Genomic DNA, 10,124 nt, shown 5'->3' with positions numbered 1-10,124 from the left:
CGTCAGTCAAGACTGATGTGACCTCTCGCAGGTTGCATTATGCATAATGTTTTGCAAAGAAAAATGGGTTGCACTTTATTTAATAGTATGTGTACTTATTCTTACGGTGTACCTACAGTGTACTTATCTAAGAAAGTACTGGTGATATAAGGTAACTACACAGGGTAGGGTTAGGTTTAGGGTTAGTACCTAGTTATATTAATTGCTATAATAAGTACATACAGTATGTACATGAGAAACAGGACTGTAAAATAAAGTGCGACCAAAAAAAAAGGTTTTTAAATGCAGGGCATGCAAATCAAAATTGAACACAGTCAGATGCACTTTAACATTACAGACTCTTCCGATTCAGCCCTCTAAATAGAATTATATTGTACATAAGAACAACAAGACTACTATATGTTCATCCCTTTGAACAAACTGCATCAAATGTCATCATGACCCTGAATGAAGTGATCTGTGAGTGTGGAGATCCCTGCATCCTCCTGCTCTGTACAGAACAGAATGGCTGTTCTAGGGAACCGTTGCCACACTGTGGAAAATTACCAGGCTAAGGTGCACCGGCCCGCCCCTCCAAATACATTTTATTTTTTTATGGTTAAAACAAATTCAATACCAGAAACAAAAAGAAACACACTCACATATTGCAAGATTCAATGCTTTTTATTTATTAATTCTTTACTTTCTAGCAAGGCTTATTCGCTACAGCATTTAAAGAATTTGTTATTTATTTTACAAATTTAAATGAAATTATACTGTTAACTGATTGTAACCTAATTAATTGGACTAATTTTAGTCCAACTTGATCACAACACACTTCTTCTAAGATAATTATATTTAAAGGTGTTTTATCATTTATGTGTTGTACCCAAATGGGAGATTCATTCAGGTTTCAATTAGAATGAGGATGTGTTTTGTGGAAAGATGCCAAGCTCATGACCCGGTTTTCTCGCCTGAAGTCAGGAAATATCGATCCGGCATTCCAATGATTAGCAACACACATAAACACAGCTGACAGCTCACAAACACAGTGTGTGTTCGGTGATTTGTGTTAACCTAGAAACCTACAGGACAGGGGCAGCCGAGGCCGAGATTGTGCCCTAATGGAAAGGACTGAGTTTCATGGATTTGGACAGCAGAAGTTCATTGTCCTACCTCTTTGGAATCCGTATAAGATCCAATTCGACACAAACTGAAAAAAAAGACATCACATGCAAGGCAATGAAAAAATACTCTATAAATGGATTGCAAAAACATTCTTCATTAGATATCATTTTTAGTATTTTGCATCATAGGCATTTCTTCTAGGTTGTATGTCATTGTAAACAGTAAGTTGTGTTCAGCGGTGTTTAGCACAAGCGCCTGGTGAAATACAGTAGCTTATTTATCAGAATCCCAAAAAGGGCACATCACGAGAGCCCATTTAACAGGAGCATCTGTAACCTTAACTGCCCAATTGTTTAGTGTTTTAAGAACAACAGTCTTTACGATTATTATGATTAATATTCTCTTTGAAAACCGTTTACATACATCAAAAACAAACACAGAGAGCTCCACAAGAGAGCTTTTGCTTATGGTAATATACCTGCCATACAATTGTCAATTTGTATATTGTCATTCCTAACCTACTTATTTGTATTCTTATTTTTTATTTTTTATAGTTTTATTGTGTGTTTTTTGTTCTGTCGCTGTCATTCTGTTGCACTGCGGAGCTTCTATCACGCAAAACCAATTCCTCGTATGTGTAAACATACCTGGCAATAAAGCTCATTCTGATTCTGACAAAGCAACATCCATTAAAGAGCTGCAGCTGGGAAAACTTGAAATCACAGACATCAGTGCTAAAATGCATGTATATACACTTTCCGGAAATTGCTAGCAGACAAGTTAAATAAACCAGTGCGAGTTTGAAAAGTGTTTTAAGAGAGTTTGTTTTCTAAAAGTCCACAGAGCCCATATAAAAAAAGAAGAAGAAAAAAAAAGAAAATAAAACACAATCTTCCTAGTGTGAAAGAAACAGTTTGTGAAAGGGAAAATATCCTTGTAGCTGAACCTGCTATTTAACTTTGACTGCCTGATCAATGCCTGCGCTTCGATGTCAGAGCTGACTGCTTTTATTACTATTAAATGAGTGAAACTAAAGCTTTGCTGCAGCTCTCTTTCATCCACAACCCTACACTTCTGTCTGAATCCTCTAACCCACTTTTACATGAAAAGCTTGTTTTATTTCTGCCTTTGCCTTATGAAAGTATGATGAGTATTTCAAAGTCAGCATGTCAGGTTTTTTTTTTACGCAGTTTTTGCCTTTCTTCATTTTAGACTTGCTTGTTTTAAACAAAAGCACAGGGGACTTTTATAGTTTATCTGTCTGTGGATTGGGGGCTTCTTGGTTTATTGCATCGAAAGCTGTAACTAAGCGTATACCTGATAAAACTGACCTCAAGACATCTGAAGGATTGTGTTTCCAAGGCTTCAGATCTCGGAGCTAAATTATTCATCTGTGTAATTCAGTTTCTCTAGACATGAACCTCTCTTTACCCAGATCCTGAATCAACAAATAAATGGCCAGTTAAGGGAAATTAAGAAATAAAGAGATGTCAAACGCATTTACATTGGTTAGGGATTATGAGAATGCTTTATTAAGCACAATGCAGACACGTAATCAGTAATCAGTAACTTGCATCACATGAAAAATGACTATTGTCATTCAGGCCAATGAGCTAAAAACATGTAATCACTGTCAAGATTGCTTTCTTTGCCCTCCAAACATTATCCTACCTAGAAAAAATTGGAACAGAATAATATTAATGTGTATCTGCAGTCATCATGTGTGTATCAGAAACACTTTTCTCACACAAAGAAGACAATGGCTGATGCTTCACGGTGGTTGCCTTCAGGTCTGGTGCAGATCACAATATTGTTTGACTGCACAATAAGATTTTTCCATTTATCTTTTCGGGCTATTATTAGGGCAGAAATCATGCGCCAAACAGGCACACGTGAAAAATTACTCATCAGAAGAGCCTTAGATAACAAAAACATCCAACAAATTGCTGTTTACTCATATGTAATAAACAAAAAATGTCACGTTTGTGCTGTAGAATATGAATAAAAAAATCATGCAAATGCTTTTTTTTTTTAACAGCTGCAGATATTTCACCTTGTAGGCTAAATCCTTAAGTTAAGTAAATCACTTAAAGTTCAATACTTGCAAAGTAATTTATAGCCGAACTAAACCAACGAAATGAAACAATGGAATTTCACTGATTTTTAAATCACTCAAGAAATTGAGCACTACATATTTAATGATTCATATTTTACTGACTAGCTAAAAAGTGGGACATTAAACATATAACATGACTCACATCAGTCAAAGCTGGACAGGCATCAGGGTATGTGCCAGTTAATAATATTAGGTTATGCAGTATACAGTAATTTACTGTAGTTGTGATTAATCATTTAGTGCTTCTATCTATAGACTCATTCATGGAATTACTGAAGGAACTGCAATTATTAAGCAATTCTCGTTGCTGTTCACTAGGCACACAATTTTCTCAGATCTGAGTTGGAATGGAATAAGAGAATCACTTGGACAGAGAGAAAGGAAAGCGGGATATCAGGGGAGGGGGTCCTCCAAGAACATAACAGCAGAATTTATGTAGGTCATCGATTCAGAAATGTGTGGCAGTGGTCAAGACAATAGACGATAGAGCAGCCCTTGAGACTTCAGAACGGAGGAGTCACTCCATTTATCTATCTACAAGGACATGGTTAAGAGGCACTTATCGACTTCCCTAAAAATAAGTCATATAAATAAATCCAGAGTTAAAGCTGAACTTTTATTGCTGAATATAAATTCTACATCTATCTATCCACCCATCCATCCTTATTTATTAATTCATTCATCTATCCATCCAGGGTTTTAAAACTGATTTCAAAACAAAGTTTGAAAGATAAATGCATCTCTAGTTCTAAAAGGCACACAACCTGCTGAAATACCCGCTTTGTCACAGGCCCAGCTGGGAAAGAGAAAAAGACAAAATGCAAAAATTAGTTAGTATGTTGCTTGTCCAAACTACTTACAAACTTGGACTAGAAAGCTACTGCCTTATTCCAAACCACAGACACCTTCACCTCAGTGAAACTTCTCCTCTGACACTTCATGTAAAGGGCACGAATGAGAGCTCAGGTCTATCTAAAAGCTCCCCAGACACCCCATACAGGCTCTTACGTGTGAGCCCCATCTACAATCTCTTTATTCAGGAATATGTGTGTCATCCAGGAACAACATGCATCACTACAACTCAAAAGCACCTCAGGGGAAAGTGGCCACCTGGACGTGAAGTCCAGACAGTCCATAAGCCATTCTCTCAGCTGACCCTGTTTATAAGTGAGACAGAATGAATCTCTCATTTTCCAGGCTGGCTGTACAACCATGGCTGCCAAGCAGAAGGACAAGTCATTGCTCTGCTCACAAGACAGATGAATATACCACGGTCACAAAATGAGGAGAAAAGATAACAAACAGAGTAACGCCAAGACATCTAGACTGACGGCACACATTTTTCTGCTCTCTAAGCGGTTTGTGATGTTGTCTGGTTTAGACTAGCAAATTTCCCTAGGGGTCACAAGAAACGCAAATGGAAATGGAGTTATAAAATCACTTTAGACAGAATATTTATCTCCAGAATGATGGCAGTCAGAGGAAGCGAAGAGGCATTCTGAGGATGTATACTGTATATATGGCATTGTTTTTTGGGATGCTCAGATAAAACAGAAATGGTGCAAAATTTTGTACGAACCTAAACACTGTTCGGAAATTCAACAACTACAATAAAATGGCAAGTGACACACTGTAATACGTGAAATATAGAGTCTGACAAAATTATCTTTCTATCTATTTATCCATCCATCTAAGGTACATTGAAACTATTTTTTACTCAGAAATTGCTAATAAATTACAAATCACAACCAACAAAAAACAAACGGCAAGTACCACATTGAATTAAATGTGAAGTAAAAGGTCTGAAATAGTCTTTTCTGGTAAAATATGCACCAACTCTCTTTGTTTTATTTACAACTCCAAAAACTAGTTACAGTGCAGGTGCTTGTGCATGTTTGCATTTCAAACCCTGTGAACCTTAATTTGACTATTCATAAAAAATGAATCATTGTCATCGAGAGATGAGTGCTGGAGTGATTTACTCAAACAAGCTTGCACGTGCCATCACTTTTTAAACAAAAGCAACTGGGTTTTGGGTTTTTAGCAATATAGCCTGAACTACTGAAGTTCTAATAACCAAGAATGCTCACGAAATTAACCCTCTTAATGAGTCACACTGCACACAATCTAACTGGAACACCATCTACAGTCAACAATGCACGCAATTCATTAACAAAAATGACATCTAGCCCTGAAAATTCAGATTGTATTTGCAGACTGATGTCAGAAGGTCAGGTATGAATCATTACTTGCATGCAGTTTAAATAAAGACTAATAATCATATGTGCCACTCACTACTAAAAGTTACTGAAGTTACTGAGAAAGACTTATATAAACTTATTCTGATTCCTTAACATGTTGTTTAATATCTAAATGCTTGCGATTGTTTTAATATACAATTTTAATAACACATTTCATTATTTTTTTTATATATATACATTTTATATTATACAATAGAATTCACACATTATATTATTAACAACTTATATAAACAGAGTATAGGCCTATAATAATAGTACTGTTGAATAATGAACTCATGATTGAATTCATGTTGAGTTTAGTGTCACTGTGTTTTTTGCAGAAGACCTGTTTATTTTGGGGTACTGACATGGCGAAGACTCAACATATCCATCTGAATCTCTACATGATCCATCTGAAAGGTGCAAAGAGAAGATTAAGATAGAAATGGGGTGTGTATTATTTGCGTGGCCCATCTAGCAGCAGGTATTCTCCACTGACACCTATTATATCTGCCTCCTGCAGATCTGATTTCCCAGCTATTATGTCTGCAAGAGCCATGAAGCGGCAAGAGTGGTTTATCCCAGCCCGTCACAATGACCTACATTTTGTGACACATTTTTGATGTTCTATCACATGCAACAGTTTCTTGTAACTCCGTGAGTCATCACAGAGAACCTGCAGAGACTCTGAAAGAAGCATCAGTGCTGTTCCACCTGACCAACGGTGTCATCCACAATGACAATTACACACAATAAAAAGCAATCACATTAACACTGGCCAGGGCAGCACGGCTAGAGATGTTGTTAGAGTGAGTCATTTTAAAGTGCACGAAAAATAACTGACACAAACTAAAGAGGAGCATGAATGAGTATAATCATACTGCCATATGAATAACTTCTATAACAGATCAATGGAGAAAAATGAGAAGAAAGATGTTATATACCGTATTTTTCGGACTATAAGTCGCACTTGAGTATAAGTCGCATCAGTCCAAAAATACATCATGACGAGGAAAAAAAAAAACATATATAAGTTGCACCGGACTATAAGTCGCATTTATCTAGAACCAAGAGAAAACATTACCGTCTTCAGCCGCGAGAGGGTGCTCTATGTCTTCAGTGAAGACTACAGTACCACTGAGCAGCATAGAGCGCCCTCTCGCGGCTGTAGACGGTAATGTTTTCTGTTAGTTCATTTCTCTTGGTTCATGTCAAATTAATTTTGATAAATAAGTCGCACCTGTCTCTAAGTCGCAGGAGCAGCCAAACAATGACAAAAAGTGCAACTTATAGTCCGGAAAATACGGTAGTTCAAACTGATGTTAAATGGGAAAACTTGTAGGAGAATCTGGAAAACCTTGACACACATATCCAACCACAATTTTAACCAGAGTGGTTTTAAAATATAGAGTCCCTATAGACCATTATGCACTCAGAACTGACTTCGCCCCATTAACTCCAGTCTGCATCTACTTCAGGGAACATTTCCCATCTCCATTACCAACAACATGTGTCCCTGGTCTGTAAGATCAGCCATTAGTCTCTTGGGATTTGTCTCTACTAACTTTGCACAACTAGACTTTACATTCACTTTCTCTCCTTTTTTTGTTGCTCAGTTTTGCTGTTTGCTTTGGGTCATTGTCATGTTGGAAGGCAAACCTTCTTCACACTGACAACTCTCTCACAGAGGGCAGCAGATTTTCCTCAAGAATTCGACGGTATTTTGCCCCATCCATTTTTCCATCTTGACAAGTGCTCGAGCCCCTGCTGCAGAGAAACACTCCCATAACAGGATACCTCCACCTCCATGCTTTAATGAAGGAATGCTGTAATTTGGATGTTGAGCTGTACTGGATTTCCGCCAGACACATTGTTTGATGTTGTGGCTAAATAATTCAATTTTAGTCTTATCTCATTTAAAATCATCAATGTTGTTTTTCGCAAAGCTCAGTTGTGACTGCATGGCACCAATACAAGCCACATCTGTGGAGAATCTGTGATATTGTTGTCCCATGCATACAATAACGTTCTTTGCCATAAATTCCATAAAACACTGATAAAGCAATTACACAAGATCATTAAATGTACCTTAAGATGTTTGTTCATGCTTATTTCATGCTGTAACTAGTACTAAATGGTAGTAAAGTGGAAGGGATGATCGCTTTTAAACATGCACTGCGTTGCTGCTTGAACTGAGGCACCTACACATGTCAAAATGGCATTTATTATTTGAATTTCCAGATACAATTGACAGAATTTGAAAGATGAGACTTTTGTTTGTTTCAGTGCATCAAAACAGAGCTTATTATGATTATTTGTGGTTAAAACTTGAAAAAAATAACACTGTATTCATCATGTACACATGTGTATCGAGCTGAAAGACACATACCGAAAATCTGAGGTATTTTACTGCCTTCAAACTTTTGAATGGCATTATTTACATAAAGAGACCATTTTATCCCAAATCTAGTTTAGGCGGACATTATTTAGTTGGACATCCCGTTTCAATCTGCAATATATTACATTATATTGTAAGGCTTTAATATGTCCATCAGTCTGAGTTTTTCAGTTGTCTTACTTACAAACAAAAAACCATATAATGTTCACAGAGACTGTGCAAGAACAGTAAATCCCTGCATTAATTTATCGATGATCACACTGCTGTCATCTCAACCCAATCAGTATGTCGCATAAATCAGGCCAAGAATCGCCCATAAAAGGTGAAAACTGTGCTGAAGGGCACTTTGTTAAAGAGTTAAAAGAAAGAAAAGCAGAAAAATCTATTTCAACTGCCAGGGAAGATCAATTGCAGACATCAATATTTCATTAATATTTCATCTCATATGGCGATCACTCTTCACTCATGGCTGCAGCGCAATAAAGAATAATTATTTGAAGATTGCTTTGTTTTTTTTCCACACAGCAAGTTTTTAGAAAGCTGTGTGTGATGTTGCCTTATGAGACCTGCAGTTCCGGCAGCGTTCCTCAGTGATGGGAAGATTATGAAACCTACATAACAGAAACACCTTAATTTGTTGACCTTTAAAGGTCAGAGAAACTGAGATATCTGTACCTGAAATATGGCGTTTATATGGGAAAATCAAGGACATCCAAATACCCTTTAAATGTCCGGACTGAGATCCGAGGGTATATGAGTATAGACATGATACTTCTGTCACCATGTTCCCATTTCCTCCTCCATACGGACATGGCAACAGACCGTCAGCGTTCAGTCATTATGAGCGGTGACTCAACAAGCTAAAGGCACATGTGTGAGAACAGCAGGCTATTGATAACACACACATTCATCAGCTCAAGTCTCTTCTCCAAAGCCAAACCAATTTACTTAACTGTTTGAAAGTTTAGGGGGAGTATGATTTTTTTTATGCTCTTATGCTCATCAAGGCTGCATTTACTTGATTTAAAATAATTATATTTTATATATATATATATATATTTTTTTTTTTTAATAAGAAATTTACAATTATTTAAAAGTATTTTTTCCTATGATTCAAAGCTGCATTTTCAGTATCATTAATCCAGTTTTCAGTGACATAAGATACTTTAGAAATCATTATAATATGCTGATTTGCTGCTCAATATGACTCTTTGAAGAATAAAAAGTTAAATAGAACAGCATTTATTTAAAATAAAAATTTGTTATCAATGTCAGTTTGGTCAATGTAATAAGTCTTTGCTGAAAAAGTAATTTGTTTCTGAAAATATCTTACAAATGTCAATCACCAGAATCCTAATTCCAGATGGATAAAATGATGCTCTGTCCTACAGTCTTCCTTGTTATATCACATTGGTTGAAGACATTTAATTTCATGTTGACTTAACAGTATCAATCCAAAAACCTGCCATATTTAAAATATCAGAAAAATCAGGCTTTGTCTTAAGACGGCACAGAATGACTTCCATCATTGGCTGGGCATAAAGTTCATGGAAGCATATCACACCTGGGTCATTTAACATCATTACCCTGGACCATCATTTTTGAAACTCAGTTCCAGGCTGAATGCAGAGCTTTCATTTCATCAGGCAGAAATCCAATGATATCTATCACCTACATTTCACATGGCTAACTGACTTCTGGAGAAAAAAAAATAAGACTGCTGAATTTGCCCTCAGATTTCCCGAAAACATGTACCAAATATGTTAAAACATACATGAGACACATGCATCATTGCATTACAAATTAGATGTTAACATTTTGTTTTGAAAAAAGTTCAAGTCTATGATAATGTGGTCCCTAAATATGTTCAAAAGAGCACATTTTGTCTTCATAACATTCTGGTGTCTAGTCTGAATTCAGTCAAAAAAAGTCAGACCACTCTTAGAAGAATAATAGCACACGATTTGATATCTAATATCTTATATATTGTCCTACTCTAGATTCACTTTCTGTTCAAACCTCGTCTACCAATTCTCAATGGGACACATCCTGTCTTTTCTTACCTCCCCAGGTTTTTAGGTAGTGCTGCAATTCAATAAGATTTCATCAGGACATTTCTGATGAGATCTTATACCCCACAGCACTTCTGCCAACAACCAGAGATCTAAGGAGAATAAAAAGAAAGATGTGAAATTATGTTAATTTGGGTGCATTTCAATTTCACAGGTCCCCAATGTTCAGAACAGTGAGTTACAGCACCAGT

Source organism: Carassius gibelio, chromosome A11, assembly GCF_023724105.1.
Source record: "Carassius gibelio isolate Cgi1373 ecotype wild population from Czech Republic chromosome A11, carGib1.2-hapl.c, whole genome shotgun sequence".
Taxonomy (NCBI): domain Eukaryota; kingdom Metazoa; phylum Chordata; class Actinopteri; order Cypriniformes; family Cyprinidae; genus Carassius; species Carassius gibelio.
This window is presented reverse-complemented; position numbering follows the sequence as displayed.